This window comes from Miscanthus floridulus, chromosome 11 (genome assembly GCF_019320115.1).
Source record: "Miscanthus floridulus cultivar M001 chromosome 11, ASM1932011v1, whole genome shotgun sequence".
NCBI classification, from domain to species: Eukaryota; Viridiplantae; Streptophyta; class Magnoliopsida; order Poales; family Poaceae; genus Miscanthus; species Miscanthus floridulus.
In genome coordinates this window covers 94,868,219-94,884,770 of record NC_089590.1, presented here as the reverse complement: position 1 = coordinate 94,884,770, position 16,552 = coordinate 94,868,219, and positions in this window count along the sequence as shown.

Sequence of the window (16,552 nt, the reverse complement as noted above, 5' to 3'; positions counted from 1 at the left end):
ATTCTTCGCACAGTTCCTGGGTAGTCAGAGGACAATGGAGAAAACAAAGTGCCTCATTATGCAAAACACTGCTTGCACCTATCAGCAACAACAGAGGCCTAAGTTGAATCAATATAGCTCTTTTAAGGATTTCCTAGACACCAAGCCTCCTATCTTCAAGGTGGCTGAAGAACCACTTTAGGTGGATGAATGGCTTAACACAATTGAGCAAAAGTTCCATCTATTAAGGATTATGGAGCACCATAAAGTAGAATATGCATCTCATCAGTTGTAGGGACCGACCGGAATATGGTGGACCCATTTCCTATCATCTCTACCTGCCAATTCTTAGGTCACATGGGAGCAATTTAAGTTAACCTTTTGGGGACATCACATTCCCCTGGGGCTAATGCGCATGAAAGTAGCCGAGTTCATGCGACTCACGTAAGGGACCAAGACCCTTATGGAGTACATGCATGCTTTCAACAATTTGTCCCATTATGCCCTAGGGTTCATCGATACAAAGGAAAAGAAGATTGAAAGCTTCAAGAGAGGCCTTAGCACTAAGCTAATGAAAACCATGGCCAACTAGAGGTGCAGTGCATACAATGAGTTCATCAGTGATGCCTTGACTTAGGAGAACCAGAGCAATCTACACGCAGCGGTGAAGGATCGTAAGAGAGCAGCTAAGGCAGGCGCTTTAGGATCTTCCCGGTCTAGAACTCCAGTGGCGGCTAGGCCACAGTTTCATCCACCCATGCCCAAGTTTAGGCCTCCTCCGCCAAAAGCCTAGGCCAACCGACCTCAGAAGGTGTTTCATAAGGCGTTCACCTTTGCCCTACCCAAGGGAAACAGAGGGCAAGGAAGCTCAGCAGGACCCAGGACTAATCAACCATGCTTCAATTGTAATCAGTTGGCCCATTGGTCCAAAGAGTGCCCCCATCCTAAGAACAACAACAATCAAAACCAGGGCAATCAGAGATAGGCAAATTCTAAAGCACGTCCTGGATATGTGCATTATACCATTGTTGAAAAAGTTCCTGTGGGAGAGGTTATCACCGCTAGTATGTTTCTTGTTAACAAACATCCCACCATTGTTTTATTTGATTCTGGAGCTTCTCATTCATTTATGAGCCAAGCATTTGCATCTAAGTATGATTAGAAAATAATTAAGGTAAATAAGGGAGGGTATAGTATAAGTTCCGCTGGGGCTACTATCTCTACAAATTAGAAAGTCAGGGATGTGCTCATCTCTATACAAGAGAGGGAGTATATGATGGATCTGATAGTATTGCCCAGATTAGCCATAGATGTGATCTTTGGCATGAAATGGATGAGCGATCATGGGGTTCTCATTGACACTAGCACTAGGATAATTATGTTGAGACAACCAAAGGGAGGTAATACTTTTCTAGTATCACTTCCCCGAAGTTTTGATCACCAAAACTTGTCTTGCGCTATCTAAGGCACCACCTTTTGTGATATTCTAGGGATTTGTGAGTTTCCTAATGTATTTCTAGATAAGTTGCTAGGTTTATCACCTGACAGGGATGTAGAATTTAAGATTGAGTTAATACCAGGTACGACACCTATCTCAAGAAGACCCTATAGGATGTCACCAAATGAGTTAGCTGAACTTAAAATTCAGTTACAAGAACTGTTAGACAAAGGTCTCATTCAATATAGTTTGTCCCCATGGGGATGTCCAGCTTTATTTGTAAAGAAGAAGAACAAGTCCTTGAGAATGTGTGTGGATTATAGGCCGCTTAATGTTGTGACTATTACGAACAAGTATCCTTTGCCTTGTATCAATATCTTGTTCGATTAGTTAGTAAAAGCAAATGTATTCTTTAAGATTGACTTGAGGTCAAGCTATCATCAGATTAAAATTAGGCCAGAGGATATGATGTAGACTAGACCCGATCTTCTGAAAGGTATGATAGCATCGACTGGTGGAGACTCGACGTTCACAATCTAGGCTTTGAACCAAGACTGATTTGGACCCTTGCAACCGTTACACCACTGCTCCGTTGGTTATCAATCACGCGAACATAATTGACCTCGCCGAGAAGGCTTTTCTGCAAGTGAATCGAGAACACAAGCAAGAACGAGATGAACGCAATCTAAAATTGCAAATAAATATGAGGCTTATAATAACAAGAAGGATTTCAAGTCTTTATTTGAAAGGAGTAATCACCACAGGCGAACAACATCAAGAACTGGGGCCCTGGTTCACAGCAAGCAGCCTTGGCGGCACAGTTGCAGCAAAACGATATCTGTTTCATGAGGAAATCAAGAACTAAACAAAACTCAAATCCTAAAGAGAGCGATGGCTGCTATTTATAGAGTCTTGGGCGTCACCCCCTAGATGCGCCCCCTAATGGGCCCAAACACGATATATGGTCCAACGGACCAAAAGACGGTGTCGCAGCACCCTGGCAGATTCTGGACGTTGATTTGTTTTAACGATTCCAGTTGATTCTGAAGGTCTTTTGATGTCAGGCCACTTGGATTGGCTTCCTTATCAAGTTATCTTTTGAACCCTATGTGGATCATAAAAAACGGAGTCCGGATGCATCCTGGGTGACCAGTTTAAGATAGACTAGTCCTGGAGGTCGAGGTAGACTCAAACTTGAGTTGTTTTGGGCCTCCACCTTGGGGATTCGAACCGAATTAGCCTCGGACCTCCTTCTTGACTTGGACACCCATGCTGGCCTCCTACCCCTCCATACCATGTGCTAAACATGATCATATGCATAGGTGTCATGTCCTCATCATCCTCCCCTTCTTGACGAAAAGCCGTCCTCGGTGTCGTTTGCACTTAAAACTGATACTGCACAACATAAAGAAGAATGGGGTTGCGAAGACAAAGGAAACTGAAATAATTGTGAGAAAAAACATGACCATGTTTCCAAATTTCTAGCATGTCATCTCGCATACAAATTTCAGCAAGCATGTAGACTGCATGATTCAAATGCACACGATGTATGTCAACACTATCCTACAAAAGATTAGAACTAACCAAAGACAATGCAGGAATAGATGGTTTAACAGATATAGGTAGCAACCAACAATGGTCCCATTCTTGGAAGTGAACATGTTTCTTTGAGGAACATGAGAAAATGTTTGTATTATTATGGCTGCCCTCTAAACGATCATAATCTTGTACAAAAAAGGAGAATTCATATTACTACAAATGTATACTTGATGTATCATATATTGTCCCTTTTGTTATATTTGCTAATAACATGATATGTGTGCTTAGAAAACCAAGGCAAATCAGCATATTTAAAAAGGCTCTCCTCCAAACAATCTAGGTTACAAAAAATATCAAATTCAATGTAACCCAAAGTATGTAAAGAAGACAACAGTTTGAGCTCATCAGTTTTAGTAGCAATATGAATAACATGTTTATTTTCAGCACAAGTGGTTGGTTCCAAAACATGTAAAACTGAAGCATCATCAACCAATTCATCTTTATCATAAGGAACATCAAGCAAATTATCATGGGACAAAGATAAATCAAGAGAGGGTTCCACTAACAGTTGCAACAAAACGATGTTTGTTTTATGAGAAAATTAAGAACTAAACAAAACCCAAACCCTAAGGAGAGCGATGGCTGCTATTTATAGAGTTTTGGGCATCACCCCCCTAGACGCGCCCCTAATGAGTCCAAACACGATATACGGTCCAACGGACCAAAAGACGGTGTCGCAACACCTTAGTAGATTCTGGACGCTGACTTGTTTCAATGATTCCTGTTGATTCTGAAGATCTTTTCATGTGAGGCCACTTGGATTGGATTCCTTATCAAGTTATCTTTCCAACCATATGTGGATCATTGAAAACAGAGTCCAGATGCATCCTGGGTGACCAGTTTAAGGCAGACTGGTCCTGGAGGTCGAGACAGACTCGAACTTGAGTTGCTTTGGGCCTCCACCTCGGGGAATCGGACTGAATTAGCCTCGGACCTCCTTCTTGAATTGGATACCCTTGATGGCCTCCTACCCTTCATACCATACGCCAAACATGATCATATGCATGGGTATCATGTCCTCATCAGGATATACCCAAAATAGCTTTCTCCACTAGGTGCGGCTTGTACCAGTATTTGGTCATGTCTTTTGGACTGACGAATGCTCCTGCCTACTTCATGTAGTTGATGAATTCGGTATTCATGCCCGGGCTCGATAAGTTCGTGGTTGTGTTTATCGATGATATCTTGATTTACTCGGAGAATGAGGTAGACCATGTAGAGTATCTAAGAGTTCTTTTCTCTAGATTGAGAGAACATAAGTTATATATCAAGTTTAGCAAGTGTGAATTCTGGTTGAGCAAAGTACCTTTCTTGGATCACATCTTATCTAGAGATGGAATATCTATAGACCCATCCAAAGTACAAGAGGTCATGGATTGGAAGGTCCCGACTTCGATTAATGAAGTTCAAAGTTTTCTAGGGTTAGCAGGTTACTATCATTATTTCATTCCTTATTTGTCCACGATAGCTAAGCCTATGACCAGACTACTCTAGAAGGATAAAAAGTTTAGTTGGACACCAGAGTGTGAAGCCACTTTTCACACCTTAAGGACCTTGTTAACTATAGCTCCTGTTCTAGCACAACCCAACATTGAAAAGCCTTTCAATATGTTTTGTGATGCATCAGGTATAGGTTTGGGGTGTGTACTCATGCAGGAAGGTTGAGTTATTGCCTATGCTTCTCAGTAGTTGAGAAAGCATGAAGTCAATTACCCTACGTATGATTTAGAGCTTGCAACAGTTGTTGATGCGTTGAAGATATGGAGACATTACTTATTAGGAAACGTATGTCACATATATACTGACCACAAAAGTGTCAAATATATCTTCACTCAACCTGAGCTGAACATAAGACAATGAAGATGGTTAGAGCTGATCAAGGACTATAATTTGGAAGTGCACTACCATCTAGGAAAAGCCAACATTGTAGTAGATGTACTTAGTCAAAAATCTCATTGTGACACTTTGGAAGATGGATTTAATTTGTAACATCCTATTGTGATGCACAATATCACTATCAGTTGCTCACTTGAGAGCAAAATCAAAGAACTACAGAAGACAGATATAGGCATATTTTACATCAGAGAAGGATGAAAGAACAAGAAACCAAGCATTTCAAATTAAATGAAAGAGGTGTGCTATGGTTTGAGAATAGACTTGTGGTACCGAAAGACCGTGAGCTTAGAAATCAAAGTTTAGATGAAGCTCATTTATCCAAGTTGTCTATCTATCCGGATAGTAGTAAAATGTATCAAGATTTGAATACCCATTTTTGGTCGACCAAGATGAAGAAAGAGATCGCCGCCTATATCACTAGGTGCGATAATTATAGTAGAGTGAAGGTCATTCATTTGAAATCTGCTAGATTTCTTCAACCATTGCCTATTCCAGGCTAGAAATGGGAGGAAATAAGTATGAACTTTATTATAGGCCTCCCGCTGACACAACAAGGTCATGATTCTATATGGGTCATTGTAGATCACCTCACTAAGTCAGCACATTTTGTACCAGTGAACATAAGGTATCTAGCTGGGAAATACGTTGAGCCGTACGTTTCTCAGATCGTGAGATTACATAGAGTACCAAGGACCATAATCTCAGATCGGGGACCATAGTTTATAGCTTATTTTTTGGAGCACTTGCACCAGGCTTTGGAAATTAAACTAATCAGAAGTTTAGCATACCATCCACAAACTTTTGGATAGACCGAGCGAGTAAACTAGATTTTAGAAGATATGTTTAGAGCCTATGTTATATCTTCCAAGGGTTCATGAGAGAAATGGCTAGCTTTGGCCGAGTTCTCCTACAACAACAGTTATCAAGCAAGTATCAAAATGGCTCCTTTTGAAGCCTTGTACGGTCGGAAATGTAGAACTTCTTTGAATTGGATTGAGCCCGGTGAAAAAAGATACTTTGGCATTGACTTTGTCACTGAAGCTGAAGAGCAGGTAAGCGTTATCCAACAGCATATGAAAGCAGCCCAATCGAGACAAAAGAGTTATGGGGATAAAAGAAGAAGACCATTAACTTTTGAAGTGGGGGATTATGTATACTTAAAAGTGTCACCAATGAAAGGAGTGTAGAGATTTAGAGTAAAAAGAAAGCTTGCGCCTAGATATGTAGGGCCATACAAGATTATGGAATGGAAAGGAAATGTCACTTACAAGTTACAACTTCCTCTAGAAATGAGTGTGATATTCGATGTCTTCCATGTTTCTCAGTTAAAAAGATGTCTTCGTATACCTAAGAAAGCCATTACAACCACCAACATTAAGCTCCTATCAGATTTGACGTTTGAAGAGAAACCAATCTGAGTGTTAGAAGATGTGGAAAGAGTAACACAGAGCAAAGTCAGTAAGTTCTACAAGGTGGTGTGGAATAACTATAGTGAACAAGATGCTATGTGAGAACGGGAGGATTACTTACGTGAAGTTTATCCCGCCTTTTACGAAGAATGGTAGGTCTTGCAAATCTTGAAATAAGATTTCTATAAGGGGGAGGGGTTGTAACACCCCTGTGTTAAACATTACATTTGACACCTACATTTCAAGAGCACAAGCATCATCCAAGCATTCATGAACATGAGCATATGAAATTTCATCTTGTTCTTATACCTTGTCACAAGAAATGTTGATTTATATATATGTTTATGCTTGCAATCATGTATGAGATGGTTGTGAGGTGATAAAAACACCTTAGACACATCTAGGATGGTAAATGGAACAATTTTGTATTCATGACATAGGCCAATTTTGCTTCTAAGTGTTGGTTTCATTTGAAATGCCATTTTCATGATACTAGTTTGACTAAAGTTGAACAATAGCTTAGAGTGTTTGCATGGCTGTGTGACCTAAATAAAAGTTATAGTACTTGACTAGGGTAATAATTTTTATTTTTGGGTCAAAGTCTAATTCAGTGCATAGCATGCTCAAAAACAGCTCACAAGTATCAATAAAATGTTGTTTTAAGACAATTTTCTGTGTGAAACGGTTTTCAGTTTCAAAGTACCTCACTTTGGAGTAATGTAGTTTGTTAACCATTAAGAATTAGATGATGGTTCTTAAAGCAAAGTTGAAGATCTCATGTAGCTCTACAACTTTCATTAAGGAAGTTTTCACAGTGAATGAATGGATTAGGAAGTATAGCATCATTAAGTTGCACTATCAGTCGACGATGGTGGCGCCTGAACCTGAGCCCACGTGCGGCGACGTGGCCGACCGGCCACAGGCCGTGGCCATCACGTGGTGGCAGCACGCTAGCATTGGCCTGGCCGGTTAGGCCCGAGTGCGCACTTAAGCGCCGTGCACCACCACTCCATCCACTCACCTGCTCTCGCTCCCTCTTACTCACTCTGCCTTTCCGTAGCACCATGCTGAGCTCGTCGCCGCACCACCGTAGCTCCACCGCAGCTGCTCACCACCGATGTAGCTCCACCTACCAATTCGTCTCTACCATAGTTGTTGTGCCACCACCTCGAGCCACCAGCACCACCTACCAACCCTAGGTAGAGCGACATTTTGTCTTGCTACAGCCGCTACCATCATTGGAGCGCCACCACGCTCGTGGCTCAACGTGGCTCCACCGTTCCACCGCACCGCATGTCTTCATTTTTTTGGTCCAACACCATGCTAGAGTCTAGATGCTTAGGCTAGATCTAGGGATGGCACCATCACCTAATGACGCTAAAATGAATCACCGCTACGCCTATGCCCACCATGGCCACCGTGGCACTCGGGCTCGTCGTCGTCGAGTTGGTTCGCTGTGTCCCTCCTTTCTTGCGTGCCTTAGGTCGAGTAACCCTAGGCCTCGCTAGTGGCATGATGGAAGCCCACCTTTCACCATCGTTTAGCCAAAACAGCGTGAGCACCGTCGTGCTCCGTGCGTCGCCGCACAGCCATGCACACGAACAAGCTCACCGAAGCCACCCCGAGACCTCACCTGTGCCATGTAGCTTCACTAGGTCACCAGGATGGAGTAGCTATCCTTGAGTGAGTGTGACATAGCCAGAGATGGCCGATGTACTACCGCCAACCTCCGTCATCCACCATGGCCGCCGTCGAGCTTACTCCGGTGAGCCACCGAGCCAACTAAGCCTACCAGTCGATGCGCATGGGTGAGATGAGTGCAGCAGTGAAGACGTTATCGTCGAAGACCTCACTGTCGACGAGTTCTCACTAGTCAGCGTCATGCACTGCTTTGGTCTTGCTGACAGGTGGGTCCCCGTTGACCGTGGGCCCCAGCTGTCAGTGTATATGATATTTGATTTTTCTAGATTTATTTCATAGATTTGAATGCATGTTTCAAAAATTCATATCTCAAGCTAGGAGTGTCCAATTTTGGTGAACCAAATTTTGTTAGTTTCATCTTGAAGTATAGTATTTGATAAAAATATGAGATGCACTATTTCAAGTATTTTTCTAGGAGAATAAAATATAGCTAGATAAATGCTTTTTAAATGGTTTCTATCTTGTAAATTGCATAACTTGAGCTAGGTAGGTAAAAAATTATGATTCCAATTTTGCTAGTCTTGTGTTGACATGCTCTAGCTAGGAATAATACTAAACTTGCAGTGGTCATACTTTGAATATTGTCTTCATATTTAATCCTAATTAATTGTTAGTTTCTAGTAAAATTAATTGGGGTAAAAACACATAACATATAATCATGTAAATTTTTACACAGTATTCTCATGGTTGGAGGAATGTAAGAAAAATATTAAAACTATTGTTTGACATTTTTCACTATACTAAACTATTTTTGCTAAAATAAGCCTATATATGAGATGCTTGAGTGAGATGACTGCAGTGGTGAAGACGTTATCACCAGAGACCTCGTTGTCGACAAGTTCTTGCCGGTCAGCGCCGTCCGCTGCTTTGGTCTTACTGACAGGTGGGTCCCCATTGACCGCGGGTCCCGCTGTCAGTATGTATGATATTTGATTTTCTAGATTTATTTTATAGATTTGAATGCATGTTTCAAAAATTTATATCTCAAGCTAGGAGTGTCCAATTTTGGTGAACCAAATTTTGTTAGTTTCATCTTGAAGTGTAGTATTTGATAAAAATATGGGATATACTATTTCTAGTATTTTTTTAGGAGAATAAAATATAGCTAGATAAATACTTTTTAAATGGTTTCTATCTTATAAATTGCATAACTTGAGCTAGGTAGGTGAAAAAATTATGATTCCAATTTTGCTAGTCTTGTGTTGACATGATCTAGCTAGGAATAATACTAAACTTGTAGTGGTCATATTTTGAATATGGTCTTCATATTTAATCCTAATTAATTATTAGTTTCTAGTGAAATTAATTAGGGCAAAAATACATAACATATGATCATGCAAATTTTTACATAGTATTCTCATGCTTAGAGGAATGTAAAAAAAATTTTAAAACTATTGTTTGACACTTTTCACTATACTAAACTATTTTTGCTAAAATAAGCCTATATAACTTGTCATTTTTGTAGAGGTAGTTATACTTATCCAAATGGTATGAAATTCATATAGTAGACTATTGAGGTCAATTGCAGGCTACTATAATTTTATTAGAATTTATTAAATAATGGAATTATTTATCCTTTAAATCACCCTATTATTTAAGGAAATTAAGAAATGGATATAAAAAAGTTAGTTATGTTTAACCATGATGTTTTCTATGGTTCTTATGATGCATATGATCTGTTGATGTTATTAGTAAGGCTTAAAAGCAATTGGTTATGTGCAACTAGTTAATTATTGCTTTATAATTCAACTATATGGCTACAGGTATAGTTTTGGTTGTGATGATAATTTCATGATGATAATGGTATTTTTTTTGTAAAAGTTGTTAATAACAAAGTTGTAGATAACTTACTTATATACCTTGTGTTAAATGTTCATAGTCATAGGCGCTATGGTTTAAGAATTATGGCTGTTAGAATTCTGTTATCCAAAATGCTTGCTCTCTAGACAGATTTGAACAATTGAATTATTTGACCTAGATAACTGCTGAATCACATTAAGATGATTAAAAGAAAGTTGTAAGCAATTTCATAATCTTTCTAGAATGTCCATAACCATATTATTTTGATGTGTAAACTCTAGTTATGGTCAAAACAAATGACTGATGTTTTGTAGTACAGAAAATGATTTACATAAGTGTTTGTTTAGTAATTAGAAAAGAGATATACACCTACTCAGTAAAATACGATGCAACTTGTTATTACTTTAATGCAAAGCTATTGAAAATACTTGGGAGGATGCATTCATTACACTATATCATATTATACATGTCATCATGTATACATTCGTGATATCTTATTTTATGCTCATGCATATAGGATCGTTCGAAGAGAGAACTCTCCTATAGTTCAATGAAAAAGAGAAGGATCAACAGGAGACGCCTTAGGCCATAGCTCTAGGAAAAGAAGAGTAGACTCTTGAAGATCTCCCTGAGTGCCTAGATCACTGGCCAACCTCTTTCCTCAAAGGTAAGCCCCGAAGCATTATAAGTCTCCCATGTTTTATAAAATATTACTTGAGTCCTTTATGTTTGATGCATTAGGTTATAAGAGTTGATTAAAAACACTTCATGCATAGAACTATCTTGTCTAGTTACATATACCTTTAACCCTGTGTACATTCAGGATTGAATATATGTTTAGCCATGTTTAGACCGGTAGAAGTCAGGTGATTTTCTGTCACTTGCGAGATATAGGTGGATACCGAAGCATGGTTGACTATATTTGCTATCGTGGAAAAGAATCATGGGGTAATATAAATGGAGGCCGGGTGGAGTCTATATGTAAGTTGACTCATGTGATTCTGTCTGTGTCGGTTAAGGACCGTACTGTTGTTGGCGCTGCTGACAAGATTGAACTCATGCCTCTCACTTAGCTAGCCAGATAACTCATTCCGATTATAAAGCTGAGTAGCTCAACTCAGGGCAAGCCCTGTTCTATAAAAGTGCACACTCTAGATGGTAGTAAGTATGTGTGGGGAGCCAGACGTGAGCCCAAGGGCAGGGTAGTCCCGATCATCCTAGCAGCTGGTCGTCCCTGATTGTGCGGCGCTGGTCGAACCCATGAAATGTGTACTTGAATTATACCAAAGGTGACCTAAGGTGATCATTGATCTGGTCTATCTGGGTTTGTGTTAGGAATAAATCCCCAGCTGATTGAAATCGATTCGAATCGCCATCTCTCTCAGACAGTGAGAAACTTGGCTAGTTACAATATCGTAGTAACTGTGTTATAGAATGTGATGGTTTGGATGAACATGGGATTACCACACCTGCTATGGTTACTATTGTATGCTACTAAATGATATACTACATGTTTGGCATAGGTTAGTTGTAAATCTAGAGATGAATAGCTATAATTAACTTGATGACCGAATTATAATTGCACAACTAAGCTAGTTGCTTTTTATGCAAAATGTTGTTAAGCTACCTCCACTTATAAAGCCTTGCATAATCCTTAGAGTTACTTTGTTTTTGGTTTATGACGAGTAAGTCTAGCTGAGTATCTTCTCATACTTAGGGTTTTATTCCCATTATTGTAGATGGTATAGTTTATCACGGTTATTGCAAGAACTGCTTCTATCCTACCATGTATGAGGAGTGAGCCCTAGGCAGACATCTCTTATTAATCCTTCTTATATGCTTTTGTAGGAGTATGATCACAAACTGGCACTATTTATTTGAACTATGATGACATATGTTAGTTTCAAACTTTAATTTGCTTCCGCTACTATTTTATTGAACTTGGTTTGTAATAACCTTAATTCGTACTCTGATGAATGAATTGTATTTTGTGAATCTTATGTAACATGTGATATGTATATTGAATCATGTACGATCTTGGTTATATGTTGATGGTTAATCGAGACCCATCGTGGTACTCGATGGACTATCGGGTTTATATGGGCTCAAGTATGACAGTGCAACCGCTTGTGGGCTGCCATTGTACTTGTGCTCTTTATAAATTGGCTAGTTCTGCTATAGCTATCGAGCGACGCGAGCACATCCTCATGGTCGGGCACAAGCCACTCCACCAAATCGGTCCTCCCATGGAGAAGACCATGCTTGATGAGGCCCTCCATGCATGCATGGGTAACATTGAAGCGGTACCACGAATCCATAGAGAAGCAAAGGTAGCTGCGGAGAAGCAAAGGCAGCAGCAGAGAAGCGAAAACTACTAATCTAGAGCTTCGACAGCGGACTAGCAAGCATGGCTGATCCGAACGGCGGCGATAAAGAAACAGAGAAGGTAAGGCTGTGGTTTTGGTGTGCAGAAACATGAAAGGGGAGGCCGTTATTTATAGGATGGAGCGAGGGGAGAGGGCGAACCATCCACCTAGGTTCACATGCTTGCTACGCCGTGTCAAGTCACCTCGCTCCGAAGATCATGCACACGCTATCTCTGACCATGCCCTCAAAGGACATGTTGGATGATGGTTCGCTCGGTCCATGGGCCAAGAACTATCAGAGGTAAGGAGGGATACATAGCTAAAACGCTCCTACGACCCATTCAGGACCTAGAGTTCGAAGGCTGGCCCGCCGATGGGTTCACAGCCGCTCTAGGGCACCCTTAGAGTGAGAGGTAGAAAGAGATGGGCCCACTAGCGGCCAGTACCCGAGCGCACGAGCGCCACGGGCTTCTCGGCCCACGTTCGAGTCTTGGTCGGTACCCAGTCCATGGTTTTTCCTCGAAGAAAGGCAACGAGCTCTTAGGACCGGCCGAATGGACCCAAGAACTATATGGATTGACCGCTAAGAGTCTAGATTCGATCACCAGCTGACCCATGCTAGACCCTCACAAATAGGAAGCCTGGGCCTGGCTCGGACTAGCCTATTAACAGCTTACCAAGCACCATGTTTCGTCCATTAAGGAAAAACATAGCACAGCTCAGCCCCTCCATTTTATCGAAAAAGACGCTAGAGGGATGATGATCACAAAGACGAGCCGACCCTCGACCAGACCCCTACTACACGTGGGGGCTCGAGGGAAGTTGGACTCACAAAGAGACCGAACGTGTGGTTGTAGTACGACGGTGGACCGATCAGATCCTAGGGGACTAGAATCAAGAAAAATCTTTCTGACCTCCCGAATCCTACAGTTACATGCCCCCAAGAAGACTGATCGTGACAAAAGAGAATCATCGTCCTACTAGGACATGCCATGGGCTACAAAATGAAGGCTAAGGACCTTAGATATCTCCCATCTAGAAAAGCCTCTAAAGGAGTATTCTACTCCTCCATAGGCTCGGGGACTACTGTTGGGTATTGATATTAGGGATGCCCAAAGCAAGGAAGTTAGCGTCTATGCTGACTTCCTCGGATGGATCAAGACGTATTAAAAGGTCTCACCCGACCCCAAGGCCGCATGCTCCGTCTCGCCCAACCCCAAGGCCATGGGCTCCGTCTTGCCTGACCTTGAGTCCATAGGCTCCATCTCGCTCGACCCCTTGGATGGCCTCCATCTTGCCCGACACCAAGGATGCAACTTCTATCTTGCACAAGGCCACGGGCTCTGTTTCACCAGACCTTAAGGCCGCGGGCTCCGTCTTGCACGACCTTGAGGCCACGGGCTCCATCTCACCTGACCCCTTAGGTGTGGGCTCTATCTCTCTCGACCCTAAAGATATAGGTTCCGTCTTACCCAAGGCCGCGAGCTCTATCTCGCCCGACCCTAAGGCCATGGGCTCCGTCTTGCCTGACCTCAAGGCCGCGGGCTACGTCTCGTCCAACCCTTTGGGTGTGGGCTCTGTCTCGCCCGACCCCAAGCATACGGGTTTCATCTCGCCCAAGGCCGTAGGCTCTGTCTCGCCCGACCCCTAGGATGCGGTTTCCGTCTCACCTAAGGCCACGGGCTCTGTCTCACTCGACCTAAGGATGCGGTTTCTGTCTCGTTCGATGAGGACCCATACCGCCACCAACCACTCTAGGTCCAAAGCATATGGGTCTAGATCAAAACTCTGACACCAGGGAAGAAACTGACATGCCTCAATATAACATGTGGCCATGACAGGCCATATCTGTGGATTCACATCAAGAACAGTGTCAGGCATGACGGTGCTGTTTTGCCTAACCCTCGTACGGATGCTAACAGGCGTGTCAGTTCACCACGATGTCCGTCGAGATGGAGTGGAATGCCATGACTGGTAGATGACGCCTACGCATGGCGCCAGTGATGAATAGGGCCATGAAATGGTGTCGTCCCTATTTACATCTACAGGATTGACAGAACACGCATGAAGGAAAAGAAGGACACGGCAACCCTAGAAACCTTCTCTCTCTCGTTCTTCTTCTTTTCCTCTATGGTAACCCGTGCTTTCCCTTCGCCTATAAAAGGGAAAGTAGGGCGCCCCATGAGGGACACGAGATAAAAACACAAGAGCACGACATGAGCACACGGTTGAGCGGCAATCGAGCTCTCAGCACCCGCCCACTCTTTCACCAGAGACTTAGGATTCTTTCCCTCTCTCACATGTTTATAACCCCTACTGCAAACCAAGTGTCGGTAACATGAGCAGCGGTGAACTATATGTAGGGATGTTTTGCCCGAATTAGTATAGACCCATGTGTCCTCCGATCACACCCTTCGAGCCAGACACGCAAACACAAATTTACTCGTCGGTGGTCCGAAAACACCGACAAGTAAATTTGTGCGTCCTTGGGGCGCGCATGTCTCGAGTAAATTTGTATTTGCACGGCTAGCTTGGATGATATGCTCGGAGGACACAAGGGTTTATATTGGGTCAGGCAGAACGTCCTTACGTCTAGTTCGCTACTGCTCGTCTTACCGGCACTTGGTTTGCAGTAGGGGTTACAAATAGGCGAGAGAGGGAGAGGGTCCCAAGTCTCTAGTGGAAGGAGTGAACGGATGCTGAGAGCGCACTTGCCGCTCAGCCGTGTGCTCGTATTGTGCTCTTGTGTTCCGATCCCCCTTTTCATGGGTTGCCCTGCTTCCCCTTTTATAGGCGAAGAGAGAGCACGGGTTACGGAGGAGGAAAAGGAAAAGAACGAGAGAGAGAAGACTTCTATGGTTGTCGGGTCCTTCTCCTTCATGCAGGTTCCACCAATCCTATAGATGTCAACAGGAATGACTCCATGTCATGGCCCTGTTCGTCAATGGCGCAGGCATCATCTGTCGGTCATGACGTTCTACTTCGTCCTGACGGACGTCGTAGTGAACTGACGTGCCTGTCAGCGTCCGTACGAGGATTAGGCAGAACAACACTGGTATGCCCGACACTGTTCTTGATGTGAATCTCCAGGTATGGCCCGTCATGGCCACGGGTTACAACGAGGCTTGCCAGCCTCTTTCCTGGCGTCAGGGTTTTGACCCAGACCCATACGCTTGGACCTGGAGTGGTTGACGGCGATATGGGTCCCCGTCGAATGAGACAGAACCCGCGTCCTCGAGGTCGGGTGTGATAGAGCTTGCGACTTTGGGCGAGACGAAAACCGCGTCCTTGGGGTCGGACGAGATGGAGTCCGCACCCAAGAGGTCGGGCAAGCGGAGCCCGCGGCCTCGAGGTCGTGTGAGACAGAGCCTGCGGCTTTGGACGAGACGGAATCCGCGTTCTTAGGGTCGGGCGAGATAGAGTCCGCACCTAAGGGGTCGAGCGGGACGGAGTCTACGGCCCTAGAGTGGTTGGCGATGGTATGGGTCCTCGTCGGACGAGATAGAACCCACGTCCTCTAGGTTGGGCGAGACAGAGCTCGCGACCTTGGGTAAGACGAAAACCGCGTCATTGGGGTCGGGCGAGACGAAGCCCATGGCCTCGAGGTCGGGCGAGACAGAGCCCGCGGCCTTGGACGAGATGAAACCCGCGTCCTTAAGGTCGGGCGAGATGGAGCCCGCATGTAAGGGGTCAGGCGAGATGGAGCCTGCGGCCTTGAGGTCGGGCAAAACGGAACCCACACCCAAAGAATCGGACGAGACCTTTTAATACGTCTTGAGCTATTCGGAGAAGTCAACGTAGGTGCTAACTTTCTTGCTTTAGGTATCCCTAATATCGATACCTGATAATTTATTTCTTTTCTGTTGCAACACATGAACATGTTTGCTAGTTTTTACAAAATAGGGAAGCCGTGCCAGAGGAATCGAGACGAGAACAAGTTTGTACACCCCGGCCCAGTCGGTCGCTTTCTTTACTGTCTATATAAATATAAATAAATAAATAGTCATCGGAAAGCACGAACAAACGAAAATGGAGGCGAGAACCCAATCCAACAATATGCAACAACAAAAAAATTGTTCGTCGTGGAAAGAAACATGGCGAGAAAATGGAGGCGGATTCGTTTTATCGTAAACGATCGTGGATTATTTACTGCTGGCTGGTTTGGTGTGACAGAAAAATACTGTTCTAGCTTATAATCTACGATCGTATAAGAGCAAGCGAACATGTTGCAATCCAACAATATGCAACAGTCGTCTAAATGGAGAAACGGGGATTTGGTCATTTGGAGAACGGTAAATCTACACGTTGCTCGAGTGATTTTTGGACTCCGGTCACTCGATTCCTGGTGGCCGTCGAATGACGCT